Below are 11876 nucleotides of genomic sequence, written 5' to 3'. Positions count from 1 at the left end.
GACATCCTGGGCCCACTGAACCCGATGGGAATTTTGCCAAGGAGAGAGAAAGGAATTTAGGGACTATAAGTAAGAGTAATGGGATAAAATTAAGAAAAGGAAAATTAAAGTCAAATATGAAGAAGATATTCCCATCTTAATCTGCAGAATAGTGTTTCATGATAGTCCCATCCCTTGGGACATTTAAGAGAAGGCTTGGAAGGATCTGTAAATCAGTAAATGTCCGTAAATGTCAATTTCGCCATACACACACGAACCACTGAAATATATTTCCATCAGGGATCATTCAAATTTACAGCTGGGCAAAGTAAGAAGAATGCTGCTTGAGAACGTATTTAGAGTTTGATGTAAAGATATTTATTTTGTATATTTTGACGTGATGTTGACAGTTGTGGTGTTTTAATGATTATAAAGCTTTAGCTGTTTGAATCTCAACATCTACTGTCATTAAATAATTGTCTTGACACCCCATAATTTCCCACAGCTGTGAATATGTAAACTGGGGGGGGAGGGATGCTTAAAAGTCAACATTATCTGTCAAAATTATTAAAAAAACTCAAAAATCAGCATCTGCCAAGTCTCTCTTTTTTACTGGGCTGGACAAAGCAACAGGGACCAATCCTGTATTGGCTTTACAATGGATTGGATGACCTGGTAGGTCTTTTCCAACTTTAACTCCGGTGATTCTAAGTAGCAGCGGATGTTCCTGTTGGTGGCGGTTGGAGTAGTTTCGTTAGGCAGGCTTTATACTAAGAATCACGGGTCAGATCATCTAGTGGTGTAATTCAGTGTACACACCAGCTGAGGATCTGCCCCAGGTTTTGTACTGGAGAAGATTTCTTTGCAACTCTGCCTTGTGAATGTATTTGTCTTTCCTTCCCTCAGGCTTTCCTGGGCAGGCTGCTCTTTGGAGAGACTCGTGCACTCTTGTGGTGGGTAGGAATCAGCGTGACACTCTGTGGACTCCTGCTGCTGCACACAGCTTCACCTCAGGCAGAACAGCAGCAGTCTGAGAAGAAGGACAAATAACCTAAACCTGCTGGGTTAGTTTCTATGTCAACAATCTAATAACAAAATCAGCCTTCAAGGCCTTTATGCTGTAAGTGGGTGATGCTCCGCAGACTTGCTCCTTGGATGATTCTCCTTGGAATGTTGCTGTCATGGTTACAGGGCGAACTGTGCTTCAATTTTTTTTTTTTAACTCCCTCCCCTTAAGTGACAGCCTGACTTCCTGCTCCTCACTCCGGGTGGAACCATGCAGTCCAACCAGTCGGGCTCTGAGTGTCAGACTCCTTGTTTCCCAATCACGTGTACCAAGGCCCAGCTGAGTTAGGCATCTGTAAGCCTTTTCGCTCTGGGGACCTGCGACCAGCAAAGTGGTTAAAAGTGACTCAAAACAGCTTCTTCAACACAATGCATTATGTATTCATTCCCACAGAGCAAAGGGTACAAACATTAAAAGGCTACATGCAGATTTCCCTTTAGCCTAAGCCTTAATCTTTCCTTGCCAGCTTTCATGTGTCTCAGCCAGCCCTCTTGTTTCTGTCTACACTTGTGAGAAGCTGACTGCCCCTGCTGCAATTGCTGTGTCTCTGTGTCCCCTTGCCAGTCTGTCAGCTCTCACTAACACTCCCAGGGCAGCCTCTCGCCACTCCTGCGGCCCTCACCCTTTTCTAGGCCTAGGGTCCTCTCATGATTAGTATCCTCCTTTTGATCCTTGGCTTAGCCTTAGGAAGAACAATCCACTCTAGCCTGGCTGGAGTCTGGTAGGGGTTATTCTCCCAATAAACAGCTTCTCCATTGCTTCCTCAGGACCCTCATCTATGTTATTGTGTTACCTTTCCTGCTTGGATCCTCTAACAACCCTTTTGCTCTAACTCCATGGTAAGTGACCCATCATAAACACACACAGCCGTGCATTGTATTTATAGAAAATAGTACAGCTATTTCCCGGTTACAGTGTCTGTTTAGAACCTCAGAGACTGTGACAACAGGGCTGGATTAAGGTGAACTAAAGCATTTCTACTGTACCATGAAGTAGAACAACACAGAAACTGTTTCATTTCTGTACACTGGTGGCACCTAGCACTATGTTCTTGGTAAATAATATATGCTACAGTGTTGGCAGGTGGATATTCAAGGAGTCACATGCGAACTCTTGTCTCTCCAAGCCAATGGTACAATTCTTGGAGCAATTCTTGTTTTACATTTCAGCAAGGCAAAGGTGGGATACGGCGTATCGAATCATTGGCCCGAACTCTGCTCCTGTTCATTCTTATGTAACCTCTTTGACGTCGCTAGGGTTGCGTGGATGTACTGGAAAGCAAGATTTGGCTAAGAGTCTGTAGAGATGGAAAAGACCTGTCAATTCATCTGCTGCAGTCTGTTCACTGACTGGGGTGGATTGTTCCCCTGTCTAGTTCTAAATGTCCCAAACAATGGGTGTTCCACCGCTTTCCTTAGAGGCTCATCACAGGATACCTCACTGCTAGGAAGTTTTTTCTATATCTTTAGCCTAAATATTACTTACATCCTACGAGCCCCAGTCATATCTCTGTCCTATTCAAGACACTAGAAAAAATTCCTCCCCCTCCTGGGTGTTTACATTCGTCACGTATTTATAGCCCATTATCATGTCTCCTCCATTTTGTCAATGCTTAACCGAGTTCCGTGCATTGAAATCTTTCCTCGTAAACCAATCCCACTAGACTCCACATCAGTTTTGTTGTTGAATTTCCTCAAATGTGTCAATACTGTATCTGTCTCATAAGGTGCCCTGATCGGAGTACAATATTCCCGGCGTAGTGACATCAGAGCCTTATGGTCCATGACTGTTTTTCCTTTTCTATGACAATAGAGCTGTTTGGGGTTTTGGAAAGAGTGTTAAATGTTAACAGTGGTGTCCTTGTACGTTTTCTATGAGTCGATAAGTTTACTTTGCCACTGGAGTGGATTGCATACAGGTCAGAAACAAACAAAAAAATGGAAAACAAAAGGATGAAATGGGGAAACTTGGAGTCCTTAGTATTTCAGTAAATATTTATAGGCTCGTAAGAGCCAGAGCAAAAGGACCATCGTGTCTATGCTCCCTGTAAGGACCGGCCATAATCCTTCAGAAAGGAAGGAGTCAATGGAAAGTCAGAGGAGTCACTGGAGTCAGGGGAAAGACTTTGCGTACAGGATATTAAATTGATATTGCACCTGCCCTTTGGCAGAGTATCTGGACCAAAATTCTGCACTCAGTTATACCAGTGTAAATCTAAAGAAACTTCACTGACCTCCATAGTTAGTTTGGATTCATGCCAGTATTGCTGAGTATAGACTTTGGTCCTCTAGGTTTCTGAATGTGTATAGGTTCAATACATCACATTCTGCAGAAAGTGTGACTTATAAGGTACGTAGATTCTTTTTTCACCACATCTTTTATGAAGGCAATTTTAACAATAATCCTAATTCAAAGAAACAAAGGTACAAAAGGATTTGCACCTCTGTGCTGGATATTTCATCAGTTTGTTCTGGGATCACCAGTTCACCAGTATTTCCTTGTAACTATGGGAACTGAGGCCTTTAGCCATAATTTTAGCATTCTGCATGTTCATGGGAGGCACCACTTTGGCCAAACATTAGGGTTACCAAGTTTATCTAGTCTTCTCGATCTGCAAGTGATCATACCAACTCTAAAAATATATCCTGCTCGTCTTGAGAGGCCCATCTGTAATGAACATTTAAAATGATTTTGGTTGATGTCCGCAAATTCAGAGAGCCAGTTCTCATCCAGGGCCCATCTGAGTCACCTGCATTATCAGAACCCTGGCCAGTGAGTATCTTTGGCTTGTCACCACTGGCAAATCTGCTCAATATCTGCCAGACGTCTAAAGGTAACCTGCAAAGGAGGGGTGCAGGTGGACGTTACGCTTGCACCATTTGTCTCTTCTTGCTGGTGTCTAAAATAGGCTTGATTTGGTTTGGTTTTGTCTTTTAAATGTTTTTTGGGTGTGTGTGCTTTTTTCAGTGTGTTTTTCACATTGGAAATTCAGGTCTTGTGTAACCTGAAGGCTCTCTTGATAACTGCAGAGCTAGCAGGATTCTGACAAACAGAGACCTAGGAAGTAGAAACCGACTGGCTGAGAGGGGAAACAATTCTTGTTTGCTTACACTGGTTCAAAGCTATTGAATGGAGTAGGTCCAACCTATTTAATTCAGACATGCGGAGAACATGGGAATTGCCGGGCTGGTCAGACCACTGCTGGCTCCAAAAGGGGCCAGCATCAGCTGTGTCAGAAGAAGTTGTAAGAACTGAGCAGTAGGCAGATGTAAAGAATGGGAAGATGGCAAAAGGCTGTTTGCGAAAGTTTCGGCACTTCTGTCCTTTCCGCTGAAGGCTGAAAAAAGCTGCCTCTTCATATTTCTGAGCCATCCAAGAAGTTCTCCAGCAAGAGCCAGGAAGGCAAGACTTGGCATTCCTCATATTTCTAAGAAAATCACAATTGTGGAAAAAGCTTGTTTACGGAAAACAAATCTTCTTGTGCCTTCATACATCATAAAGAAGTAAAATAAGAACATACCCAGTGTATATCCCTTTGTGTGCCACCGTTACAGTATTATGCATTCTCAGTCAACTGTACGCTGTAGCCACCTTATTAAGAAGTTCAGGAGAAGACCCAGAGTGTTAAAATTAGAGAGGTGTTTATCTTTACAAAGCCTTAACCCTCAGGTTGCCAGAGACGCTTGGCACCTCTGTCCTATGGCATTCATGTGGCTGGCAGCCATCCCTTCCTCTCAGGAGAACTATGCAGCATTGTTCTTTGGTTCCTTTAGCACCGAGTGTCCGTTTATCGAATAAGAAACAAAAAGTGTAGTTTCTGATACGTCCAGACAAAGAAATTGAAAGCCAAGACTGACACGCTGGGTCAGATCCTCAAGGAGCCACACTGATTTACACCACTTGAGAATCTTTGCCTGTTCTCCTTAACTCACAACTGCCCTGCAGAAAGGGGAGGAGTTATTGTTCACATTACAGTTTACATTAAAATGATCCCTTTGTTTGTTTGTCAACTCACTGGTTGACAGAATTAGAAAACAAAGAGGAGAAATAACTGGACTCTGATCAAGATGGAAGGAGGTTTAATATAATATAATATATATTTAATATATATAGGTTTAATATAACAGTTGCCCTTTAACTAGTGGTGCAAGTAAGCCGGTACGGTCAGGACGCCATACCATTTATTGCTGGAATGCCATACTGGAAAGACACATTTTCAAGAATGAATTGTAGAGCCCTGCACAGACACAAATTTATACCCGGGGATGCGGATATCTGCAGATAGAAATCTGTATCCGCTGAACTGCAGGGCTCTCCCGGGAACCACAGCGGCCAAAGAAGAAGAATGTGGGGCCGCCGCTCCCAGGAGCCAGCGCGCCACGGCGGCGGCTCCTCTGGCACGGCTGTACTGCTCCAAGCCCTTCCACGCAACCGCATCTCCTGTCTGCGGTCTGTACAGCCCCGCTGGAAGACAGGGCTGGGGGCGGTACAGCCACACCGCAGGAGCTGGCGGCATGGGGCACTGGCTCCTGGGAATGGCGTCCCCACTCCTGCTCCTTTTGCCACTGATTTCCATCTGCAGATATCCGCATCCCCAGGTATAAATTTGTGTCTGTGCAGGGCTCTAGTCACGGAACATTTTTGTGAGCGGGGTCAGGGGCCGGTACTGTACTAGTAAGAGTTAAACTCTACTTGCACCACTGCCTTTAACATATTTATTAGTGCCTGGGGAAAGAGAGTGAATGGTGATGTGCTAAAATTTGGGAATGATGCTGAATTTTTTAGGTTACTCAAGGCTAGAAGCAGGTGTTAGCTTCAGAAGGACCAAACAAAACTAGACAATGTGATGAGAAATGACATTCCATGCAGATAAGGGCAAACTCAGAAGAAACAATCAGTATCCCTTCACATTGTGACCACTCTGAAAAAAGATTTGAGTCCTTGTTTGTACAGAGCCGAGCACAATGGGGTCCTGGTCCATGATGAGGGCTCCTCGGCATTATGATAATACCAAAAATAAAAAAGGTGCCTTATACTGCTATAATTCTTCCCCTTCCCATGTGAGAATAGCTGTACCTGTATAAAGGACCTTTATACCAAGGTAGCAGGATCTGTACCGCTGGGGTTGTACTGCTTTAACTAGACTGAGAGAGGTTTTAAAAGTGCAGCTTTCTAGTGTGGACTAGCCAGAATTGTTCGGCTGTTTTCTGAAAGAGAGGCTGTAGTGCAAGACCTGATGGTTGCAAAGCTTAGGCTCAGCCTGATCTTTATCAGTTGCTGTTTCACAACCGACCCACAGACACTGGGCTGCTCACCCATTTGAGTCTAGCCTCCCTGGACTTGACTAGCCATAGTGTTACTCTGAAGTGCAGCTGCTGGGAAGCAGGGAGGGGAGAGAGAGTTGGGTGTTTGAGAACACAACAGAACACTAATCTACAGTCCTACTAACGCCTGGCATTTAGAGAGTGTTTTCCTTTTGCTTTGCTGTGCTAACCGAGCAGTGAGTAATCTGTTATAGTATTGATTCAATTCTTAGAGAAATAATAATCAATTACTTTCAGATCCTGTAAAGGAATGTGTAATTCTGTTCTGGTTTCCAAGTACGTTTAATAATCCTGATATTTTTTGTTCTCAGTGCACAGTGATTAAGGAAGAGTGCTTGCTGAATAGTAATAATAGGTCAGGCTTGACTCAGAAGCACTGAAAATATTGTATCATTTATACCAGGCATCAGAAGTCTTCAGGAATCTGCTTCTGAATGATGAGGTATTATTGGTATTGATATTGCATTAGTGCACAGAGGCCCCGCTCTGGGATCAGCACTGTACACATTCATAATAAAAAAGATGTCCTGGCCCCAAAGAGTTTATAATTTAAGTATGAGACAAGGCACAGAAGGCGGAAGTACCAAATGGGAAGGCGGACAAGGTAACAGTGAAACTATCGTGATTGGTGTGGTAAGCAGCAGTCACAGCGTGCCCACTGTCTAAAAAACGTCGCATTTTTTACTATAAATATTGCAAATCTATTCATGCAATGTCTAGATTGTTTTCATTGAAAGCAAACAAAGAAACTTGCTAACCACTGAATCAGCTCCTATACGTTCCATATTTCAGTGTAGTACCCTGTTTTGCAGCTTCTGATGGCTCATGGCCATGTGTTTCTTAATCTAGGAGTTAGGCTGGTTGAGTGACTTTTTTTCTTTTTCACTACACTCCTACGTCACAGAACTTGAGACCATTGATAGCTTTCCACTCTGAGTTACTGGGCCAGATTCTGATCTGTTACACCAACGGGACTCTGGGTAGATTTTTTCCAGATTTTCCACGTTACTGAAATCACAGTTTGTTGTACTGCCAGTAAGTGCAAATACCATCGCCCCGAGACTCTGAGCCTGCAGAGATGTACGAAGGTGTGTAATTTTACACTCATGAACAATCCAGTCAAATTCAATGGGACTATTCACCTACATAAAATCACACGTGTGCTAGTTGCTAGGATCAGGGTCAAAGGACCTGAACCTGCAATAACATGGCCACCTAAGTAACTTTATGCTGTGCTATGGGACTGCTCCCCTATACAAAGAGGCCCAGGCATGCACATCTGTGCAGGATCATCTCCTTGTTTGCTTATAACTGTTAGTTTGAGTTTCAGTGTGGGTTGGCAGAGATGCAGTTTTCTTAAACTCACCTATATTTTCTTATCCTGTATTAATTTTGTTTAATCCAGATACAAAAGAACCCTAATAAACACGAAAGACCATTGTTTTTACTGTAGAAAAAAGAAGGGAGGCCTGAAAAAGGAAACACATTTTTCTAAAACACCGATTTTGAAATTCCTGTTTTTTCATGCACGCGCGCACACCTCTCATCATTTGCTGAAGGTGGAGAGGTATTTGGTCAAGTATTTTCCTGGTTTTCCACTGCTACAGTTTTTGCATGTGGATAAACCTTTTTACCCCTGAATCAATATTTGCTCTACTGATTTATTTAACTCTTATCAACGCCTTTTATGATTGTCAGAACATGATTGTTTGCTTTAGGTGTTGTCTGTGTTTTGAAAGTAATTTGTTGCTGCAAACTCTGAGAAGTTTTATGAAATGCAGAAATACATAATATAAATATATACGTTGTGTAATACATTGAAAATTATAACATTTTATATCAAAATCTTTATTCTGGTGCGGCAATATTTGGGCCATAGTTAAGATTGAAGCTGCCATTCCCCTGGAAGCATAATTTTTACTACCATCCTGAAAAGAAACTGATTTTCCTGAAATTTTGCATGTCACGTCTCATCCCTGGGTAGAGCTTTTTTGGAAAGTTTGGTAGGAACCAGGAAAGAAGGTTTAAAGTTATGGCATATTGGAAATGTACTTGTCATTTACTTGTTTCAAATATTTCTTTTTTTTTTTGGCCTCATCAGATCTTTGAGGTGGCTTGGCCTATAAATTCATTCATCTGTATTCGTTGTAGGCAGGGTGGATTTGATTTAAATCACTAGTCAGGAAGACTCGATTTAATCATGGATTTCTACATAAAAGTGCATTCTTGTTGGTTGTTATAACCTTAATACATATTCTTCACAACTCAGAGATAAATGTAGGTTTCATTTTTAGAAGGTACATACTATACACTTTTAAAGTGATTTATATTGAAAACTTTTCAGATTAGTTTTACAGCTATATCAGAAAATGAATGATTGTTTGGTTATTTCAGTTACCAAAGGTAATTGAAGTAGATATTTATGAAGTCATTGGGAGGTGAACTATCTCCAATTCAACAGGTTAATCATTAATATTTGGAGGTTTTTCTTGCCTGTTTGTTCATAGTCTGGAAAAGAAAAACAAGCTTTCCTGCTTTTTCAGGACCCAAACGGTTTCTCAACTTGGAATGAATTAGTCCAAAGGAAGAAAATATTCTTTCTAAACCGGCAGAAGAAGCTACTGCTGTTTAAAAGTGAGATCATCACCTCAACAGTCTCTGAATCAAAATGCTTAAGTGACTTCCACCAGTTCACTGGTGTAACTTTCTTTGAAACATCATCAGCAAACATATTACTTGAATGGTTCACCCTCAGCTTTGAAGTTTATTATAGTTGGCATTATGGAGGGATGATGGCTGGATGTCCATGTCAGAACCAACTCCTCTTCTTCAGCAGTTAAGGTCTGACCCTAGTACCGAGTATTGAGAATATCTGCAAGAAAATGAGCTGGAGATAGTGCTTGCCCCATTTGTTTTTTTTAATGCTTGTAATTTAACTCTGTCATTGCGTATTTCTCTTTTTAAGCTCTCATTCGGTTCCTTCCAAATTTCAACGGCGTCAGCAATAAAACAGCTATTTCCCTGCATTTTGTTCAAGGCTACAGAACTAGGCTTCAGGGTACTCAGCACGTGTTCAACATTTCTCTTAAGCCCAGTGTTGAGAACTTTGGCTGTCACGGTGCCATCTATTTTCTCACGATTTTGTTCACAAACTGTCATCAGATTTGGCCAGTTCTAGACCTCGTTCTCAAAACAGTCCACTACTGAGTTCCATCGTACGTCTTGTGGGAGAGTTAGCTTGGTTCCTTCCACTTTTTTCAGAGCAACTGCTGCAAAGTGGTTGTTACGGAAGTATATTGCAATTTCAACATTAGCCTTTATTTGTGGAACACTGAAGTCTTTGGGTAGGAGGTGCATCAATTGAGCACTGCAACCATATGTTATTAGCTTGCGACTCTCTTCTAAATAATGCCTTCTCATCTTGGATACATTTGCAGCATTGTCTGTGACCAAGCTGCATCCTAGACATTTGAATTTTTTTTAACAGTTTGTTATAGCTTTTACTGCTACTTCTTGTAACTATTCTGGAGTATGTGCATTTCCTGATATATCAATTGTTTCTGTAAGGAAGACATTCCCTTCTTCTGTTGTGACACAAGGACATACAACAGGATCATTGTGGACATTGTTCCACCCATCAAGACTCAGGTTAACAATTTCATCCTCTAGACCTTTTGCACACTGCTCAATTTCTTTTTGATACACTTTATCCAGAAATTTGCCTGCGATATCTGCTCTGTTGGGTGGACTGTATCCTGGTCTTAATGACTGAACCATGTTAATGAAGTGTGGGTTCTCAATCATACAGAAAGGAGAGTTTGTTGCAATAAACAAACCGGGCAATTTTTTCATCAATTACATCTTTTTGTAATCTGCTGGTTCTTATCACAAATTTATCTATGGTTGTTTCTGGATTATGGAGATTTTTTTTTTCTTTTTGCTACAGGTGAGGTACTGTGGCTATGTGACATACATGATGTGACTGAAACACTGTCATTGGCAGATAATTCTGTAACTATAGAAAATGGTGATGATCTTGAAGATGGATAGTCTTCAGAATCCTGTATGTTGAGAATGGATTCTCCTAAACAAAATAAGTCAATGCAGTTATTTAATTATTATTCCCATACTGCTCACTTTGTATTACTCATTGCATTCACTGACACTCAGTACTACTTTAAAGGTGAAATTGTAAAAGGAAGATTTGCCTATTTCAGCTATTTATTTTTTATCACAACTGCATCTTAAATGATAGTACCATAGAGTAACAACTATATTTTTTGCTCAAACATGAGAATTCAAGAATAGTCCAGAAGGAAGACAGCCAGCCCTTAAGAAAGAAGTATGAAATAAAAAAGTTTACCAACCTGAAGATCCTGCGCATTCAGACATGTTCCTTTCATCATCTTCAATATATATTTGGAGCTGTTTAGAGGTGCTAAGCACCCTCAGCTTCCAGTGGAGTCCAAATAATGGGCAGCCGGTTGGTACTTTGTGCAGTTAAATGATGCCACTGTTAGGCTGAAATTCCCATCAGTCCTCTGATGGAAGAATACGGTTTGTTACCGGTGGCCTTGAGGAGTTATATCAGTGGGCGAGGGAGATCAGTGTTGCTTTGTGTGGGTGCAGAGCTTCTTTCCCAACAAAAAGACAAACTGAAAAGGAAAATCCTTCCCCATTCATATAGAGAAAATCATAGGGGTTTATTCTGTGACAGACTCAGCATTCTCTGGATTTGGAATCTGTCCCACTAGCCTGGGAAGGGTTTACCAGATATAACTAGCTTTACTCTAATAGGTGAAATTGACAATGTTTGCATAAGCGCTTGGATTTTGATTACTTTTTATATTTAAACTGAAGAAAAAAAGGCTCTTAAGAAGCTAAACTCAGACATTTTGGAACCATTGCAGGCTTGGGTATGGTAAACCTACATGAAACACTGACATCTTGTTGCCCTTTGTGCTCAAGTTGGCTCGTAAGATCAAAGGAGACTTTGCCTGCCATACGCATGGAATGTGTCAGGATAATATCTGATGCACTTCTGTCACAGCCCATATTTAAAATATGCAAGTCAGAGTGTTTGTGAACCAGTGTATATTCATCTGAGATATAATATTCATGAGAGCACTCAGATTATATTATTTGTTTAGATTTATTATTATTATTATTACTATTTTTATTATGAAATGCATCTTTACAGAAGCAGAATCATACTTAAATGGAGAAGAAACAAAACAGAATCTCAAATAAGATCCAGCTTGAAAACTATGGGCCAGATCCTAAGGTGATGGTAAATCAGTGTAGCTCCAGCAATTTCAATGGAAATGCACTGACTTACCCCAGATGAGGATCTGGCCCTACAACAGAGGGTCTGTCAGTGTATATGTCTCATTTTATTCCATGAGATAATATTTTAGGCTAGCATTTGATAATGAAAATGTTTTAAAATAAATATGCATTTTACTACCCTATTGGTCGTATCTGTATTTGGGTCTCTTTAGTACAGC

The 11876-nt window shown here is 41.1% G+C and overlaps 1 protein-coding gene across 5 annotated transcripts in view; it reads left to right on the top strand.

Moving 5' to 3' along the window:
* The first annotated feature begins 926 nt into the window (after window positions 1–926).
* The window catches only part of TGM4 (transglutaminase 4), a 45453-nt gene continuing 34503 nt past the window's right edge, over window positions 927–11876 (top strand). For 2 of the 5 annotated variants that reach the window (XR_003565330.3, XM_007064326.4), the window contains exon 1: window positions 1812–1884. The gene's annotated coding sequence lies outside the window, so the exon portion shown is untranslated. Of the gene's footprint in view, window positions 1044–1811; window positions 1885–11876 lie in introns of those variants that run through there. The other 3 variants (XR_005223973.1, XR_005223975.1, XR_006288909.1) reach the window with 3 other exon arrangements.

Source organism: Chelonia mydas, chromosome 2 (genome assembly GCF_015237465.2).
Source record: "Chelonia mydas isolate rCheMyd1 chromosome 2, rCheMyd1.pri.v2, whole genome shotgun sequence".
Classification (NCBI taxonomy): domain Eukaryota; kingdom Metazoa; phylum Chordata; order Testudines; family Cheloniidae; genus Chelonia; species Chelonia mydas.
The sequence above is the reverse complement of the archived record's forward strand: the minus strand, read 5'-3'. Positions and strand labels throughout refer to the sequence as shown.